Below are 15006 nucleotides of genomic sequence, written 5' to 3'. Positions count from 1 at the left end.
AATCCAGCCTGACCCACCTCTGAGATTCTGGTGAAACTCTGCCCCAGAGGGAAAGCCAGACAGCAGTGCGAAAGATATTCCAGTACGTGTCGGCTGTGGCTCAGTGGGTAGCACTCTCATCTCTCTGAGTCAGAAGGTCATGGGTTTAAGTCCCACTCCAGGGACTTGAACACAAAAATCTAGGCTGGCACTCCTGAGGGAGTGCTGCACTGTCGGAGGTGCCGTCTTTCGGGTACGACATTAAACCCCGCCTGCTCTCTCAGGTGGGCATAAAAGATCCGATGGCACTATTTTTAAGAAGAGCAGGGGGGAGTTCTCCCCGGTGTCCTGGCCAATGTTTATCCCCCAATCAACATGACTGAAACAGATTATCTGGTCATTATCTCATTACTGTTTGTGGGAGCTTGCTGTGCGCAAATTGGCTGCCGCGTTTCCCACATTACAACAGTGACTCCACTTCAAAAAGTACTTCATTGGCTGTAAAGCGCTTTGGGATGTCCGTTGGCCATGAAAGGCGCTATATAAATGCAAATCTTTCTTTTTACTTGCACATTCAGGGTGAGTTCTTTAAATGAGAACTATTAGTTGCCAAGTAACTACCCCGACACTCAGTGCTCGTAAGTGCGGTAAATCTTTAAGTCAAAAAGAAAATACTGCAGATGCTGGAAATCTGAAATAAAAACAGAAAATGCTGGAGAAACTCAGCGGGTCAGGCAGCATCTGTGAAGAGAGAAACAGAGTTAACGTTTCAGGTCGATGACCTTTCGTCAGAACTGGAAAAAAGCAGGAAATGGAACAGACTTTTAAGCAAGTGTAGGAGCTGGGAAAGGGGGGAGGGGATGAAAGAACAAAAGTGAAGGTCTGTGATAGGCTGGAAGGCAGGAGAGGTTAAGAGACATTGGCCTAGAAATTCAGTTGGGCGCCGTTTGGGGCGCCAAGCTCGCCTGGGCGCCGGAATTACCGCTGCGAGCGGAGCCACTAGCGCCATCCCGATATTCAGTTTCAGCGCCCCAAACGGAAGCGGGCCGCTACTTGAGGCTCCCCGCGTCCCGCTTGGGGCGCTGAAACTGATTATCGCAGCGCAACGTGCCGCAGCGCCACACGCTGCGGCACGGCACGCTGCGGTACTGCAGGCCTTCCTCCCACTGTTAAGGGGGAGGTGCCTGCAACAGCGCGATCCCCGCTCGCGAGTGCCGGCAAATGAGCCCAGCACCAAGGAGAAGTGCCGGGCTCTCGGGAAACAGCCGGCAATGCCGCGGGGGTGGGGTTTAGGAGGCCGGGGACGGAGGTGCTGGCAGGCGGCCGCCGAAAAAGCGGCCGCCCCGCACCTCCACCTTAATTAGTGCCACTACCGCCACAGGTAGGCCCTGTGAACCGGTCGTGATTTGCGACCGGCGTTAAAGAGGCGGGCGCGACCAAATATGGTGATCGGGGCGGGAGCGGGGCGCTGCGCACACCGATGACGTCATCGGTGGCGGCGCAGCGCTACAGGCTAACGCCGCCATTAGCGCCCCGCTAAATATCGCGGGAGGTGTGGCCAGTGGCGCTAAAGCCACTGAGTGCCCTCTTTAGGCGCTAACTGGTGGCGCAGCCCACCGAATTTCTAGGCCATTAAGAGATATTCAAGGCGAGAGGAGATGGTAATGGGACAGGTTAAGAAACAAAGGATGGCTCGAGATGAAGTGTAAATTGCGCTGGCAGAATGAAAGACAGCTGCCCTGTGGGAGAGAGGAAAAGACAACACAAACAAAAAAAAGTGTGGAAAAAAATATATATGATAGGGGCCGAGGTTCTGATCTGAAATTGTTGAACTCTATGTTGAGTCCGGAAGGCTGCAAAGTGCCTAATTGAAAGATGAGGTGCTGTTCCCCGAGCTTACGCTGAGCTTCTGTGGAACAATGCAAGAGGCCGAGGACGGTGAGGTCTGAGTGGGAATGGAGCTGAGAATTAAAGTGACAGGCGACCGGAAGCTCAGGGTCCCCCTTACGGACTGAATGGAGGTGTTCCGCAAAGCGGTCACCCAATCTGCGTTTGGTCTCCCCAATGTAGAGGAGACCACATCGTGAGCAGCGAATACAGTACACTAAATTGCAAACTTTAAGTCAACTTGGTTGGCTTAAAATGCCACTGAGGCCAATTTCCTACCAGATACTTTCCAGGTTTTCCAAAATTGACAAAGAATGTGCAGCTTATCACCAGAAAATGGCAGTGGGAAAGCAATATAAAGAGTTGAGTGGAATCAGAGGGCCCCCAAAAGAGGTCTGGCTAAAGTATTCTCAATCCATTTTAGCTTTGGGAGTGTTAGCGCATATTAGTTTCAGTCGCACCCATGGCAGTAATTGGGAAAGCTGCCATGTGTCTGTCTACAGTGCAGTGTCAGGACTTCTGATATAGATACTGCTGCCTTGGATATCCTGGTTGCCATCAGCCATCTGGGGACACTGATGGCTTATATTGTGCACTGATCAAAGGTTTCAAAAGTTGCACGATATCCCGATATCTTTGCCATGCTGCCTTAACTGGTTCGATGAGAGGGTATATATAGAAATGTGAGGGTATACATATCAGGAAAGGATGAACAGGCTGGGTCTCTTTTCTCTTGAAAAAACGGGTGACCTAATAGAGGTCTTTAAAATTCTGAAAGAAATAGAGTGGATACAGAGAGAGAACGTTTCCACTTGTGGGGAAGAGCATAACTAGAGGCCGTCAATATAAGATAGCCACCAATAAATCCAATAGGGAATTCAGGAGAAACTTCTTTACCCAGAGAGTGGTGAGAATGAGGAACTCGCTACCACAGGGAGTGGTTGAGGCGAATAGTATCGATGCATTTAAGGGGAGGCTGGATAAACACATGAGGGAGAAGGGAATAGAGGGTTACGCTGATAGATTTAGATGAGGAAAGATGGGAGGAGGCTCGAGTGGAGCATAAACGCCGGCATGGACTGGTTGGGCCGAATGGCCTGTTTCTGTGCCGTATATCCTGTGTAATGTGATCACTGTCACACAGCTACCAGAGCAGTTGAGATGCTTTTCTGACTGGCACTGGTTTCTAGGATTATTCGCTGCATTTGTCCCACACATCAAAAGGTTTTTTTAAATACATTAGCAGCACCGTGTTTCAGGGGAGGATTGTTTAAAAGCTGACCGCTGGGCTACCTAAATAACTTTGCAAGACATCGTTATCACATTACCAATCTAGGCCATGCTTTTGAGTGGCTCTCACGAAATCAGTGAAAATATCTCTCAGTAATCTCACAGAATACTGTGTCAGATGCACAAATGATATTACTTTCTCTCCCTGAGGTACATTTCTGGGCTATTGGTACTAGAAAAAAAGGTGAAAATGTTGCAAGTCACTACCCACATATTTCCCAATAAAAGGTGATTTTAAATATTCAGTGCTCGTTTGCGGGGCAAGGGAGGAGTCGGAGCCCATGGCCGGTGTGTGTTTCACCTTCCCTCTAATGTCGCTGAAAGGTCTGCAGTTTGGCTGCACTGTATATGTTACCATTTCCCACACAGGAACAGGAGGAGGCCATTCAGCCCCTCGAGCCTGCTCAGCCATTGAATCCTAACTCCATTTATCCGCCTTGGCTCGCAAAAATCTTATTGCTCTCGGGTTTAAAATGATTAATTGAGCCTCAGCATCCACTGCTGTTTGTGGGAGAGGGTTCCACACGTCTACCACCCTTTGTGTGAAGAAGTGTTTCCTAAATTCTCTCCTGAATGGCCTGGCTCTGTATTTTAAGGTTATGTCCCCCTTGTCCTGGACTCCCCCACCAGCAGAAAAAGTTTCACATCACAGACAGAATACCATTAACCCACTTTATTTGTCCACAATATCAAACTACAACTTGTTTACTTTAATAGTTCCATGGACCCACCGCAGAGAATTGCTCAAATGTCAGGTTTTATAAGAAAGATGTGGACCCGGGGAAATCAAGAGTTCAGCGGTTTCGGGTATCAACTTGGCTCCTGGTTATATGGCTGCCATTCTCTTCTTTCAGTTTACAGTATAACATGTTAATTCCACAAGCACCTGCTCTAGATTCTGGTACAGTTGATCCCAAGCAACATGGCTTAGTACCTTCAGTATAGCTTTCAGGCTGTCCTGAACTGACATCGACGTTCTTTTAATTGATGTAACTATACTTGAAAGAACCTGCGGCCAGCTTCCTGTTGGGTCTCATGAAGCCTACAGATACTTTTTGTCCTGTTATGCAGTGCAGTTACATCAGTTAATTGCAACCAAGGACCAAAAGCCTAAAGACAGATCATAGCTGTTGTACTGGCCATAGTTAGATCAACTTCCTTGTCTTCCTCTTTTGTCGCTAATCATTTTTTTTTATTCGTTCATGGGATGTGGGCGTTGCTGGCAAGGCCGGCATTTATTGCCCATCCCTAGTTGCCCCGTGAGAAGGTGGTGGTGAGCCGTCTTCTTGAACCGCTGCAGTCCGTGTGGTGAAGGTACTCCCACAGTGCTGTTAGGGAGGGAGTGCCAGGATTTTGACCCAGCGACAATGAATGAACAGCCGATATATTTCTAAGTCAGGATGGTGTGTAACTTGGAGGGGAACTTGGAGGTGGTGGTGTTCCCATGCGCCTGCTGCCCTTGTCCTTCTAGGTGGAAGAGGTCGCGGGTTTGGGAGGTGCTGCCGAAGAAGCCTTGGCGAGTTGCTGCAGTGCATCTTGTAGATGGTACAAACTGCCTCTTGACAAAAGAATGTAAGATTAAGTTGGAATAAATAAAGGACATTAGATCTGTTCCTTCCACAATCCACCCTCTATGACTTAAAAAAAGCCTGTTGCCGGCTCTTTGAAAGATCTATTAAATTAGTCCCACTCCCCCCTGCTCCCTCCCCAGAGCCCTGTAAATTTTCTCCCCTTCAAGTATTTATCCAATTCCCTTTTGAAAGTTACTATTGAATCTGCATCCACCGCCCTTTCAGGCAGCGCGTTCCAGATCACAACAACTCGCTGCGTAAAAAAATTTCTCCTCATCTTGCCTCTGGTTCTTTTGCCAATTACCTTCAATCTGTGTCCTCTGGTTACCGACCCTCCTGCCACTGGAAACAGTTTCTCCTTATTTACTCCATCAAAACGCTTCATGATTTTGAACATCTCTATTAAATCTCCTCTTAACCTTCTCTGCTCCAAGGAGAACAATCCCAGCTTCTCCAGTCTCTCCACGTAACTGAAGTTAGGTTTTTTATTGTATGTGTGTTATGTGGTTTGGTTTCACTCCCTGTTTAAACATGGCATCGCACTGGGATTCCTGTGTAAGGATTCCTCTATAGTTAACAGCTGAGTAATTGCAATGTACGTAATTATTGAACATCTTTGGTGAGTCATCAGCTTCTCCGATCTTTCTGCTGAATTCGCCTTTGCGCATTCGGCGGGGTGGAGGGGTCCATTTCCTGGGGTGAGTGGAGGGGAGAAACGGGTTGTCCTGTTCATCTGCTCTAAGTAACTCCGGTGGAAGGGCCACAGAACTAGATGCTGAGAGGCTGTTTCCCCTGGCTGGAGAGTCTAGAACTAGGGGTGGTAGTCTCCGGATCAGCATACTGCCAATATGTGTTCTTGTCACTATATATGGTCTTCTTACCTAAGAAAGGATATTCTTGCCTTAGAAGGGGTGCAAGAAAGGTTCACCAGATTGATTCCTGGGATGAGAGCGTTGTCCTATGAGGAGAGATTGAGTAGAATGGGCCGAGACTCTCTGGAGTTTAGAAGAATGAGAGGTGGTCTCATTAAAACGTATCAAATTCTTAGAGGGCTTGACAGGGTAGATGCTGAGAGGATGTTTCCCCTGGCTGGGGAGTCTAGAACCAGGGGTCACAGTCTCAGGATAAGAGGTCAGCCATTTAGGACCGAGATGAGGGGAAATTTCTTCACTCAGAGGGTTGTGAATCTTTGGAATTCTCTATCACAGATGTGGAGGCTCAGTCGATGAGTATATTCAAGACTGAGATCGATAAATTCTTGGACTCTGAGAATCAAAGGGTATGAGGATGGGGGAGGAGGGGAGAAAGTGGAGTTGAGATCGAAGATCAGCCACGATCTTATTGAATGGCGGAGCAGGCTCGAGGGGCCGAATGGCCGACTCCTGCTCCTAATTCTTACATTCTCGTGTAGAAACTATGGAACACTGGAGTAAACGGAGAGCCTCCTGCAAAAGTTCACCCTCTGAGGGTTAATACTCAAGAAGGTGCAGTACAGTTCACGCCTCTTAATTATAAAGCAGTTCATTCAAATTACTTCATAATTCAAATGTTTTTTAAAAAAATGTTGATATTTTAATTTCAATGGTTGAGTTAACTAACTGGATAATTTTTTTCCCAACTTTGAATTATCCGGGTAGAGTGTATTTTGTGCTGACTACATTTAATTGTTTAAGTGTGAAATTCTTATGAAGTACATTCGGTGACTGATTTTGATGATATGACAGAGGAATTAACATTAATTCTAGCACAATCATATGACAGAAATTTAGTGGGATTCTCTATATTAAATGTATAAAATAATGTGCTTGCATAACTGATCTGGAATTCTGATCCACCAACACAATCCCTGTGTCAGCTGTGGCTCAGTGGGTTGCACTCTCGCCTCTAAGGCAGGAGATTGTGGGTTCTAAGTCGTGCTCCAGAGACTTAAGCACAAAAGTCTAGGCTGACCCTCCCAGTGCAGTGCTGAGGGAGTGCTGCACTGTCGGAGGTGCTGTCTTTCAGATGAGATGTTAAACTGCTCTCTCAAGTGGCTGTAAAAGATCTGATGGCCACTATTTTGAAGAAGAGCAGGGGTGCTATCCCCAGTGTCTTGGCCAATATTAATCCCTTAACCAACGTTGCTAAAAAAACAGATGATCTGGTCATTCTCACATTGCTGTTTGTGGGAGCTTGCTGTGCGCAAATTGGCTGCAGTGTTTCCTACATTACAACAGTGACTACACTTCAAAAAGTACTTCATTGGCTGTAAAGTGCTTCGGGATGTCCGGTGCTCGTGAAAGTCTTTCTTTGAAGAGAAAAGTCAAACTACACGCAATTGGTCACTGGAAAATTACATTATCTTTATTAAGCAAATCCAATACATACATAACATTGGCTCGCACATTGTTTCCATATTTGGCATTATAAAGAAATAAGAAACAGTCCTCCATCTATTAACACTGTTTAAAAAATACTTTCCCTTTGTGCAACGCTTGACTAGTGCAATTTCCTGATATACAACTGTATCTTTACATTGTTGTATCCTCGGTTTTGAGGATCCTTTCCAAGCACGTTTCTCTGTTCCTCACTCTGCTCCCGTTCTGTTAATAACTTCCTCTTCCATTTCACCTCCATCCCAACATCTACCCAGTGCTTGCTTGAAACCGACAATTCCTCCTTTGTTTCTGTCTTCAGCTGCCAAGGATAGTGGCTTCACAGCTGTGCTGCAGCACGGGATGTCTTCCTTACACGCTGTCGATCACACCTCGCACAATCTTCACTCGTTCTCTCACACCCTTCTCCTTGCAATTGCACCCTTGACATGTTGAAACAGTGTAAACACCAGACAATATGGAGCTCCAACAATGTGAAAGTAGGTTCACCATAGAAAGAAAATATTACAAAATTCAGGGGGAGCTAGCTAGCGTACGTAACACGGTCTAACCAGGGAAGTGTGGCCAACATATACTTAATCGTTTTTAAGTAATTGACCTTTATTCAATGAAAAGCCTATAGTACCAACCAAGGCAATGGAAAAGAAAATAATAATAAAAAGACTTATGTGGAAGCGAAATGGCATTTTTTTTTTACGACGAGTTTGTAACATTAGCAGCTTGTGAACCCTGGCATACAGTTAGCGTTTGCTGAACAAATATTGCAATACCTGTACTCGAATCCAGACATAAACAGTGCACATGCTGCAGCAGCAGATTGCCAGCCCCCTCCTCACTCAACTGCTAGTTGGTGTTTGAGTTGGTTGTCCTATCACGTTACAAATATTTAGAAGTGGTATCAATATACGTGGAAGGGAATGCTCCAACGTGAAGGCTTAAAAAAATCTTTGTGGGATAAAAGCTATTGAACGGATCTTTTTTCCCCCGGAGAAGTGGTTTCATTTTTTTAACGTTACAACCCCTCATCTCCAGACAAACCTTCACAATCATTTCAGGCCCAAGAAAATCTAGGGGAGGTTTTCCTAGTCCTGTGGTTGGGTGTACGGGAAATCCTGGGGCAAGTCAGTACACAAAAATCGGGCGGGTCTGAGCGCCACCTGTGAGGGAACCTCCATGATTTTTCTCTGTTTAAAGTAATGGAGGGAAAAATCGAGCGGGCTTCATTAGGGGTGCGGGCTCCAATCCGTCTGATTTTCCTGCAATTGCTGCGCACAGCCGATCGGATAATCCCAGGAAAATCTCCCTTTCGGTCTCCACTGACAGCCAGGAACTCATCTCCTTTGCCGAGACTCCAAAACTGCTGCAAACTTGAATGCGCCTGGCCTTCACTTCTGATTCAACTCTTTCAGAAAATAACCTGCTGCTTTTAGTGTATTTAAAAAATGTTACAAAATCCAGGGGGGGGAAAATTCAGTTGTTTGCGCCTCCCGTTAGCGCCTTAAGAGGGCGCTAATGGGGCTCAAAGCAACTGGCGCTCATGCGCGGCGATGTTTGCGTCGCTCGCGATATTAACTAGACATTTTGCGGAAGCGCTAAACACTACCGCCACGATCTCCTGCGCCGGTAGATCGTGACGTCAGTCAAGCGTGCAACGCCCCGTTAGCGCACCGGACTGGATATTGAGTGGCGCCCCCTGCCTTACCGCCTTCCGCTAGCAACGACAGGTTGAGGGGAGCGTTTTGCAGTCAGGAAGGGACTGGGGGAGCACTATTTATAGGCGACCACTTCCTGCCTTTTTTTGTCGGTGACATTTTTGCACCACGCAGTCTGAGAGAGAGAGAGAGAGACTTCTGGAGAGATTCAACGCTGTGTGAAGGAGTTTTGGGTACTGAGCAGCACTTTGCAGGTTTATTTTGATTTGCCCTTCCTTGCTTCACCAGCGCTCTGAGGTAGCGCCTCGCTCCTCGGCGTTTGCGCCTTAAGACAGGTGTGAAGCGCCTGATTTAGCGCTCCAATCACCTCCAGGGGCGATAAAAGCCAAGTTTGCCGTCGGAGGCGATAATTAGCGCCAGGTGCTAAACTTTGCGCACGGCCGATAATGGCGCCCCAAACGGGGCGAAACTGAATTTTCCCCCCCAGGTCTTTACAGGAATTTAGGTGGGTACGAAACATGAATATGTCCCAAGTTCTAATTTTCCCCTTGCTTGGCACAAATGCCATCTTCAGTCCAGATACACATAACTGTTAGCTTGTCCTGTCTTACCATGCTGATTTTTTGGGGGAGGGGGTGGGTTGGGGAGGGTGCAGAGGTGAGCGGGCTCACGTTGTTCATGTTAAGGCTCTTCAGTGCAGGACAACTTCCCACCCAGTTTCATCAATGACTATTCCCAGGTCAGGGATGGCATGAGTTCATGTAGAGATTAGCCATAATTAACGTGCTGCTAACAAAATGGCCAATCTTAGAAATAGCACGCTTCAAAGTTCCTGCAAATTTTGTTAGTGGCCCCATTAACTGTAAGAAAGACTTGCATTTATGCAGCGCCTTTCACGACCACCGGACGTCTCGAAGCGCTTTACAGCCAATTAAGTACTTTTGGAGAAATAACAACATAAAACGCTGGAAAAACTCAGCAGGCCAGGCAACATCCGTGGAGAGAGAAACAGAGTCAACGTTTCAGGCCGAAGACCCTTCGTCAGGACTGAGAAAAAACACAGGAAATGAAACAGATTAAAAGGTCAGTTTGGGGGCTGGGAAATGGGGATGAAAGAACAAAAGAGAAGTGAAGAGACATTAAGAGGTATTCAAAACCAGACGAGATGGTGATAGGACTAGTGGAGACAAAAGACGGCTCGAGATTAGGTGTGAAATGCGCTGGCAGAATGAGATTAGGCACTTTACAGCCTTCCGGACTCAATATCGAGTTCAACAATTTCAGATCATAACCTCGGCCCCTATTATATTTTTATATAAGGTGTGAAATGCGCTGGCAGAATGAGAGACAGCTGCCATGTGGGAGAGAAAAAAAGGGGGAAGGGCACAAAACAAAGGTGTGGATAATAAATATATATAAAAATGTAATAGGGGCCGAGGTTATGATCTGAAATTGTTGAACTCGATATTGAGTCCGGAAGGCTGTAAAGTGCCTAATCTCATTCTGCCAGCGCATTTCACACCTCATCTAGAGCCGTCTTTTGTCTCTTTACTAGTCCTATCACCATCTCGTCTGGTTTTGAATACCTCTTAATGTCTCTTCACTTCTCTTTTGTTCTTTCATCCCCATTTCCCAGCCCCCAAACTGACCTTTTAATCGGTTTCATTTCCTGTGTTTTTTCTCAGTCCTGACGAAGGGTTTCAACCCGAAACGTTGACTCTATTTCTCTCTCCATGGATGTTGCCTGGCCTGCTGAGTTTTTCCAGCATTTTCTGTTGTTATTTAAGTACTTTTGGAGTGTAGTCACTGTTGTAATGTGGGAAATGGCGTCCCTATGGAGAAAATAACTCTCCCTGTTTTTTTAAATCGCAAGAACGAATTTCACCCCTACGTGTCTCAAGTGCAACCTCAGACGGGCACCTGCTATAGGAACGAGAACTTAGAACACTGCAGGACCAGCCCGGCCAATTGACAGGTAGTCCTGCAGACTGTAACAGGTTATCTGTCTCCCTGTACTCTAGAAGTGCAAACTGTATTGATAGAAACCCTGAGAAATGTTGCAAATGCAAATACCGTAAACGGGATGGCTCTGTATCTGACATAGCACCAGGACATTCTCTGACAAGCCAGAGAGGATCATCCATACACATCCCTAACTAATACTATGGGCCAACAGCTACATTCATACTTCACAGTAACTAGGTAATCCTGTGTTGTATAATTAACCCGAGTTACACCCGACTAGGTCACGCCTGCGACACGCGCCCTATTCTGATTTCGGAAGCATTGCTTTGAATTCCCGATCGAGGGTAACAATTTGAGCGCAGAGTCCTATTGTCCGGCGGTAGCCGGGTGCGTTGACGAGAGCAGATTTTCTGAAGTCACACTTCCGGCGGGAGTCTTGCACCCACGGAGCGTGCATCAGGAAATCGCGGGTGCACTCCGCACGATTTCCCACACGTTAATTTGAACGGACGGAAATCCATGGGGACCATGACCGGAATATCCCGAGATGTGTGCCCGGGGGCGGCGGCGAGGCTCCCTGGTGGGAGTGTGATGCATAACATTGGCCGTATAATGTATAAATGACAGAGCGCTGTAGGCTGGAGGCTATGAAATAAATTGCCAAGGGCTACAACTTGCTATCATTACCATTATTATGCATTACGTCCACTACTTCCTTCACATCTGTATTAGGAACCCATGTCTGGTCCGAGTTAACGTGTATGTACGCTCACACCGGACGACTGTTGGTGAATGAACACTGAACGTTTCAAGGAAACATCTGCTTTACTTTACCCAGGTCTTTGCTTAAAAATTAAGCAGTGTCAAACCGAATCCCTTTAAGCTGCGTGGCCGCGCAGCGCTCTGCCGCTCCCGCGCAGCCAACTCACTGGCTTCCAAATCGGAAAAACTGCGCATGCGCGGTATTCTGAATGGGCCGCGCCGCCCCTTAAAGGAGGCTGTGCACCCAAAACGGGAATGCTGATCACTATCATATGATTAGGTATTGTAATCTCCAGTCATGAAATCATGAGTAAACAAGCCATCTAGTTTTATAAAGTGTCAGAGAGCTCGAATCAAATATTTAAAATCAATCTAAAAAACAGACAAACTATTCTGTAGGTTAGATACTGTTTTTTTTTTTGCACAGCCCTAATACTAGAGGCTGTTAATAAAAGTTTAAATGTAAGAAGTCACACAACACCAGGTTATAGTCCAACAGTTTTATTTGAAATCACAAGCTTTCGGAGCGCTGCTCCTTCGTCAGGTGAAGTCAGCGCTCCGAAAGCTTGTGATTTCAAATAAAACTGTTGGGCTATAACCTGGTGTTGTGTGACTTCTTACATTTGTCCACCCCAGTCCAACACCGGCATCTCCACACAATAAAAGTTTAAACAGTTGAGGTATTGATCCGGTGGAATTGCTATGAACTTGATAAATTTACCCTTCACTGAATTGCCTGTTTCACACAGTTCATTAGAGAGAGAGAGAGAGAGAGAGAGAAAGCTAGGGCTTGACTGCAATAATATTTTCTTGAGCACTCTGGCATTGCAAAATGCCAAATGTGCACAAATTCAAGCAGGGTCGCTGCATTGTTGCTAGATGCCTTAGGGTAGAGCATTGGAGCATCTGCCACTCACTGTAATTACCCCCTTTCACGATCAAAGTGCTGTCATGCACAAGGTTCACTACAGTGACAATCCAATTACCGTTTTTATACCGACGAGGAAAAGTGAAGTCATACACAGAGCTTTCAGTAGTTAATTAAAAAGGCATTGAATGCTCTTGCATGAAGTAATATTTGTACATGCTTCCAAAAAAAATGGTGCTTGGTTTTTGTTTGAACAGTAAACCAATTATATTCAACACACATAACTACATTTGAGAACAGAAAAATACTAAGGAAGTTTTAAGTAGTTGCTTTGCATTGTAAAGCAGTCTTCATACAACATTCTTCATCCTCATCTCCTCCTAAATAAACATAAATAATACCAGAATTAGTCTCATACATTGCATTGTTATATCTATATTTGATAGTCCATTTTAACCTTTGTAAATTGGAGGAAACAGGCTAGTTGCCATATATTATAATTAGAGAAAGTACATCATTAGTATAGAATAAAATCAGACTCTCACAGCCCAGAAGGAGGCCATTCGGCCCATCGTGCCTGTGCCGGCTCTTTGAAAGAGCTCTCCAATTAGTCCCACTCTCCCCCTGCCCTTTCCCCACAGCCCTGCACATTTCTCCTTTTCAAGTATATACCCAATTCTCCTATTGAATCTGATTCCACCGCCCTTTCAGGCAGCGCATTCCAGATCACAACAACTCGCTGCGTTAAAAAAAAAAAATTCTGCTCACCTCACAACTGGTTCTTTTGCCAATGATCTTAAGTCTGCGTCCTCTAGTTACCGACCCTCCTGCCACTGGAAACAGGTTATCCTTATTGAACCGTGCTGGGACCAGTGTTCTGGTGAGTCGTATAACTAGGGCGATGGAGAGGGCTTTAAACTAAATATTGGGGCCATGGGATCAAATTTGGGAAGATGTGGTAATTCAAAGATTAGAGACAAGGCAATAAAGGTATTAATATGGGAAATGATAAACGGACCGTGACAGGAAGGGATAGAGAGTACAAATCTAAGAGTAAATCAACAGATAAGGCTAGAGTTACAAAAATAATAAAAGGACAAAACTAAAGGCTCTGCATCTGAATACACGTAGCATTCGAAACAAAACAAATGAACTGATAGCGCAAATAGAAATAAATAAATATGATCCGATAGCCATTACAGAAACATGGCTGCAGGATGACATAGATTGGGACCTGAATATTGAAGGGTACATGACATTTAGGAAGGACAGGAAGGTGGGAAAAGGTGGAGGGGTGGCTCTGGTAATTAATGATGGTATTAGCATAATAGAGAGGGATGACCTAATTTCAGGAAACCAGGATGTAGAAGCGGTTTGGGTAGAGATGAGAAATAATAAAGGCAAGAAGTCACTTGTGGGAGTGGTGTACAGGCCCCCTAACAGTAACCACATGGTAGGATGGAGTATAAAGGAAGAAATAATGGGAGCTTGTCAGAAGGGTACGGCAATAATCATGGGGGATTTTAATCTGCATATAGACTGGAAAAATCAGATGGGCAAAGGTAGCATAGATGAGGAGTTCATGGAATGTTTTCGGGATAGTTTCTTACAACAGCACATTCTGGAGCCAACCAGAGAGCAGGCTATACTAGACCTGGTATTGTGCAACGAGATAGGATTAATTAATGACCTCATAGTGAAGGCGCCCCTAGGTAGCAGCGATCATAATATAATTGAATTTTACATTCAGTTTGAGAGAAGAGTGGGTCCAAGACTAGTATTTTAAACTTAAATAAGGGCAATTATGAGGGCATGAAAGCAGAGCTAGCTAAAGTGAACTGGCAAATTAGGTTAAGGGATAGGTCAATAGAGTTGCAGTGGCAGACATTTAAGGGGATATTTCAAAATACACAGAATATATACATTCCAACAAGAAAGAAAAATTCCAAGGGGAGGACCCACCATCCGTGATTAACTAAAAAAGTTAAAGATAGTATTAAACTTAAAGAAAAAGCATATAATTGCGCAAAGATGGGTGGCAGGTCAGAAGATTGGACAGAATATAAAAAACAGCAAAGAATGACTAAAAGATTAATAAGGAGAGAAAAATTAGAGTACGAGAGAAAGCTAGTTAGAAATATAAAAACAGATAGTGAGAGTTTCTACAGATATTTAAAAAAGAAAAGAGTTAACAAAGTGAGCGTTGGTCCTATAAAAAGTGAGTCTGGGGAATTAATAATGGAAAATAAGGAGATGGCAGTTAAATTGAACCGGTATTTTGGATCGGTCTTCACTATAGAGGATACAAAGTAACATCCCAGAAATAGCTGTAAATCAGGAAATGGAAGGGAAGGAGGAGCTCAAGAAAATTATAATCACCAGGGAAGTGGTACTGAGCAAATTGTTGGAGCTGCGGGCTGACAAGTCCCCGGGTCCTGATGGACTTCGTCCTAGGGTCTTAAAAGAAGTGACTAGTGAGATTGTTGATGCGTTGGTTTTAATTTTCCAAAATTCCCTAGATTCGGGGAAGGCTCCATTAGATTGGAAAATAGCAAATGTAACTCCTTTATTCAAAAAGGGAGACAGAAAGCAGGAAACTACAGGCCAGTTAGCTTAACATCTGTCATAGGGAAGATGTTAGAAGCTATTATTAAAGA

The 15006-nt window shown here is 45.2% G+C and overlaps 1 protein-coding gene across 2 annotated transcripts in view; it reads right to left on the bottom strand.

Moving 5' to 3' along the window:
• Window positions 1–3814: 3814 nt before the first annotated feature.
• LOC147122526 (uncharacterized protein C4orf54 homolog) overlaps window positions 3815–15006 on the bottom strand; it is a 50780-nt gene continuing 39588 nt past the window's right edge. Inside the window, exon 3 of one of the 2 annotated variants that reach the window (XM_086006246.1) lies at window positions 3815–4714. The gene's annotated coding sequence lies outside the window, so the exon portion shown is untranslated. Of the gene's footprint in view, window positions 4715–7048; window positions 12730–15006 lie in introns of those variants that run through there. The other variant, XM_086006237.1, reaches the window with a different exon arrangement.

The sequence above is a fragment of the Somniosus microcephalus genome, chromosome 2, assembly GCF_052327205.1.
Source record: "Somniosus microcephalus isolate GS21.2 chromosome 2, FLI_Smic_1.0, whole genome shotgun sequence".
Lineage (NCBI taxonomy): Eukaryota > Metazoa > Chordata > Chondrichthyes > Squaliformes > Somniosidae > Somniosus > Somniosus microcephalus.
Note: the sequence above shows the minus strand (reverse complement) of the source record. Positions and strands in the feature narration are given on the sequence as shown.